Genomic DNA, 5,299 nt, shown 5'->3' with positions numbered 1-5,299 from the left:
GCATTGCCTGAGACTCCTGCAGAGGCTATGGAAAATCATCAGGGTAGTATGGCGGATGGGGAAGGTAGCCAAGAGGTGGAGGCATGCAGAAGGTGTTTGGATATCAAAGGAGGAGAAGGCAATTGACATCAAGCAGTTCCACACCATCTCGCTGCTCAGTGTGGAAGGCAAAGTCTTTTTCAAGATCCTTGCAAACCGGCTTACTGAGTACCTCCTGAGGAATTCCTATATAGACACCGCAGTGCAGAAGGGAGGCATTCCAGTCGTACCAGGCTGTATAGAGCATACAGGAGTGGTCACCCAGTTGATCCGTGAAGCAAATGAAAACCGAGGCGACCTGTCAATCCTCTGGCTTGACCTTGCGAATGCTTACGGATCCATTCCGCATAAGCTGGTGACTAAAACCTTGGCAGCATACCATGTCCCAGAGAAGATCTAAGAACTAATTTGGGACTACTATGGCAGCTTCAGTTTGAGATTAACCTCTAGGACAATAACATTAGCATGGCATCGCCTAGAGAAAGGCATCATTACTGGTTGCACCATATCAGTGGTGTTGTTCGCCCTGGCGATGAATATGCTCATCAAGTCAGGAGAAGTGGAATGCAGGGATCCCTTGTCAAGATCTGGTATTCGCCAACCTCCAATATGAGCTTTCATGGATGATCTGATGGTCACATCAACTTCAGTGACAGGATGCTGCTGGCTCCTTTGTGGGCTGGAGAGGCCCATCACGTGGGCAAGGATGGCCTTCAAGCCAGCCAAATCCATGTCCTTGGTCCTGAGGAAGGCGATAGGGGTCGATAAGTATTTCTTCCACCTGGAGGGAGTCCTAGTCCTATCAGTGTCAGAGAAGCCCATGAATAGCCTGGGGAAGATCTTTGATGGAACCCTGAGAGACATGGCGGCGGTCCAGTCAACACAGAGGGAACTGAAATCATGGCTGCCAGCAGTGGACATGTTAGGAATCCCTGGGAAGTTCAAAGCATGGCTCTATCAACACGGAATCCTGCCAAGACTCCTTTGGCCACTGCTGATTCAACGAAGTCCCGATAACCACCGTGAGGAGCTTTGAGCGAAACATCAGCCAGTTCCTTCGCAGGTGGCTGGGCCTGCCGAAGTGCCTTAGCAGTATTGCTCTATATGGGCACACTAACAAGCTGCAGCTTCCCTCCGCCAGCCTGAAAGATGAATTTAAAGTCACCAGAGCCAAGGAGGTCCTACAGTGAGGAAAATAAGTATTTGAACACCCTGCTATTTTGCAAGTTCTCCCACTTAGAAATCATGGAGGGGTCTGAAATTGTCATCGTAGGTGCATGTCCACTGTGAGAGACATAATCTAAAAAAAAATATCCAGAAATCACAATGTATGATTTTTTAACCATTTATTTGTATGATACAGCTGCAAATAAGTATTTGAACACCTGTCTATCAGCTAGAATTCTGACCCTCAAAGAACTGTTAGTCTGCCTTTAAAATGTCCACCTCCACTCCATTTATTATCCTAAATTAGATGCACCTGTTTGAGGTCGTTAGCTGCATAAAGACACTTGTCCACCCCATACAATCAGTAAGAATCCAACTACTAACATGGCCAAGACCAAAGAGCTGTCCAAAGACACTAGAGACAAAATTGTACACCTCCACAAGGCTGGACAGGGCTACAGGGAAATCGCCAAGCAGCTTGGTGAAAAAAGGTCCACTGTTGGAGCAATCATTAGAAAATGGAAGAAGCTAAACATGACTGTCAATCTCCCTCGGACTGGGGCTCCGTGCAAGATCTCACCTCGTGGGGTCTCAATGATCCTAAGAAAGGTGAAAAATCAGCCCAGAACTACACGGGAGGAGCTGGTCAATGACCTGAAAAGAGCTGGGACCACCGTTTCCAAGGTTACTGTTGGTAATACACTAAGACGTCACGGTTTGAAATCATGCATGGCACGGAAGGTTCCCCTGCTTAAACCAGCACATGTCAAGGCCCGTCTTAAGTTTGCCAGTGACCATTTGGATGATCCAGAGGAGTCATGGGAGAAAGTCATGTGGTCAGATGAGACCTTTTGGTCATAATTCCACTAACCGTGTTTGGAGGAAGAAGAATGATGAGTACCATCCCAAGAACACCATCCCTACTGTGAAGCATGGGGGTGGTAGCATCATGCTTTGGGGGTGTTTTTCTGCACATGGGACAGGGCTGACTGCACTGTATTAAGGAGAGGATGACTGGGGCCATGTATTGCGAGATTTTGGGGAACAACCTCCTTCCCTCAGTTAGAGCATTGAAGATGGGTCGAGGCTGGGGCTTCCAACATGACAATGACCCGAAGCACACAGCCAGGATAACCAAGGAGTGGCTCTGTAAGAAGCATATCAAGGTTCTGACGTGGCCTAGCCAGTCTCCAGACCTAAACCCAATAGAGAATCTTTGGAGGGAGCTCAAACTCCGTGTTTCTCAGCAACAGCCCAGAAACCTGACTGATCTAGAGAAGATCTGTGTGGAGGAGTGGGCCAAAATCCCTCCTGCAGTGTGTGCAAACCTGGTGAAAAACTACAGGAAACGTTTAATTGCAAACAAAGGCTACTGTACCAAATATTAACATTGATTTTCTCAGGTGTTCAAATACTTATTTGCAGCTGTATCACACAAATAAATAGTTAAAAAATCATACATTGTGATTTCTGGATTTTTTTTTTAGATTATGTCTCTCACAGTGGACATGCACCTACGATGACAATTTCAGACCCCTCCATGATTTCTAAGTGGGAGAACTTGCAAAATAGCAGGGTGTTCAAATACTTATTTTCCTCACTGTACTTTACAGGGACTCATCTGACTCCAGAGTCTCCTCTGCAGGCATCACAGTGAGAACTAGAAGGAAGTGGCGGGTTTAGGAGGCAGTTGAGCAGGCAGAAGCAAGGCTGAGACATGGTGTCTTGGTAGGTTCTGTGGCAGTCGGATGAGCAGGGCTTGGTAGTCATACAAGACCCCGCTACGACAAAGTGCAGGTGAGTGAGAGACGGCAACTGGTCCAGGAGGAGATCCGTGCTAAGGTAGAGGAGGAGCGCTGCAGTTGGACAGTGGCCATGCGTCAGCAGGGAGCTTGGATGATCTGGGACCATGCATCTACCAGAAAGATCACCTGGAAAGAAATTTGGAAGTCAGAACCAGCGAGACTCAAATTTCTGATTCAGTCGATATACGATGTACTCCCAAGCCCATCCAATCAGCATAATTGGGGTCTTGTGGAAACTCCAGCATGCCAGCTGTGCCTGGCAAGAGGTTCTCTAGAGCACATCCTGAGCTGCTGCCCGAAAGCCCTGGGAGAGGGGAGGTACACATGGCGCCATGACCAGGTGCTGAAGGCAGTAGCAGATACCATTTGCACAGGAATATGACATAGCAAACAGCAGCTCCCAGCAAGGCACAATATCGCCTTCATCAGGACAGGAGAGAAAACTTAGGCAGAGCGGAAGACCTCAACAGGGCTGCTAATCTCAACTCGTGACTAGCAGCTAAAAGTGGACCTCGAGAGACAGCTAAAGTTCCCAGAGCACATTACAAAAACAGGACTCATGCTAGACGTGGTCTTAACATCTTACTCCTCAAAGCAAGTAGTGATCTTGGAACTTACATTTCTGTGTGAAGACCGCATAGAGGAAGCCCATGAGCGACCCAACAACCCTGGGTTCATCACTGATGATGTGTCCAAGCCGCATCATCTACATACAGATGGTGTTTCTCCAAACTAGAGTTATTTGTTCACAACCAGAAGCGCTTCGTATGGCAGAAAAACTACACAGCGTTCCAGGAGAAGAACCTGTAAAACTGTTGTGGCAGGGCGGAGGGTGGGGCCGGGTTGTGATTATACACACCCGGTCCTTTATCAGGCTAATTAAGCCTCCGAGAGGGATAAAGGCCGATGGCAGATGGTGGTGCAACGCGAGAGAGATAGTTAACGGACATGTCCGTCATGTGTGTGTTGTTGTCTTTTGTTTAAGTTTATAATTAAAATATAATTTATATTGCCAAGCCGATTCTCGCCTCCTCCTTTCCGTCGAACTGCTTTACACTGGTGCCGAAGGAGGAGGGATGCCGTCGCGGAGTCCTTGACACTGTTACAGGAAGTACCCCTCCCCAATTTTAATTATTTCTGTTTCCCTCCCCTTGTTCCCTCCCTCGTCCAGGTAGATGGGATGACCTGCCAGCAGACCAGGCTTAAATGTTCTTGTATGAATAATCCAAAATACCTGCAGCCAGAATTCAGGGTCTTATCAGTGGCTATAAGAAGCGACTACAGGCTGTTATTTCAGCAAAAGGAGGCTCTACTAAATATTAATGTGATAATTCCATTGAGGTGCCCAAATATTTGCACCTGTCTGTTTTTGTAATGACTCACATTGCGTTATTTCTGTAGATTCAATAAATGTTATTTCAGACCTGGAATGTTACTGTTTCTATAAGGTATGAATTATATCCAAATTAAGTTGCTGCTTTGAAAACCCAGCAGTGTTATCTCAGTAAATATAAGTATTAAATGTAAATATAAAGTAAATATTAGTTTTCTAAATGTTTGCTGGGCAGTCGCTAGGGTGTTATGAGTGGTTAATGGGCAGTCACTAGTCACAATGTTTGCTGGTAGTCACAATGTTAGCAAGTAAGTCACTAGTGTTTTCTAAGTGGTTGCTAGTTTTTTAAATGGTTGCTGGGAAGTTGCTAGTGTGTTGTTAGTGACTTTTTTTCTGCAGAACACAAATTAAGATTTTTAGAAGCATTTCTCAGCTCTTTTGGTCCATACAACGAAAGTGAATCGGTGCTGACAATTGGCCTATGCAACCAATGGATGCTGCAAGGTTATTGCCATTATGTTGAAGCACCTGCAATTGACCTGCAGATTCAGATTCTGTAATGCAAGATAACTTGAGTTGTATCTGCTGAATGTAAAGAACAGCAGCTGAGCTTGACCGGTGGAGGTTTGGCGCTGGCAAGTTTCACAAGTTTTTTAGCCAAAACTTTTCACTTTCAATATAAAGTCTGGCACACTATGTAGCTTATTCTGGCAAAAAAAAAAAAAAAGCACACACTTGGACAGGAAGACCCACCACAGTTATAATATAATATAATATACAAATTACAACAAACAGATTGAATTACCTCACTCAAATGCATTGTTTGTGTGTGGGGAGGGGGGTTTGGGTGGTTTACGAGGACATTTTTTAGGTTACAAACTGGTAATTACAAGGGAATTATGCTATAAATGTGGTTTGTGAGGACATTTCTTAACTATGTTTTTTTGAAATTGTA

Source organism: Xyrauchen texanus, chromosome 11 (assembly GCF_025860055.1).
Source record: "Xyrauchen texanus isolate HMW12.3.18 chromosome 11, RBS_HiC_50CHRs, whole genome shotgun sequence".
Taxonomy (NCBI): Eukaryota; Metazoa; Chordata; class Actinopteri; order Cypriniformes; family Catostomidae; genus Xyrauchen; species Xyrauchen texanus.
The sequence above is the reverse complement of the archived record's forward strand: the minus strand, read 5'-3'. Positions refer to the sequence as shown.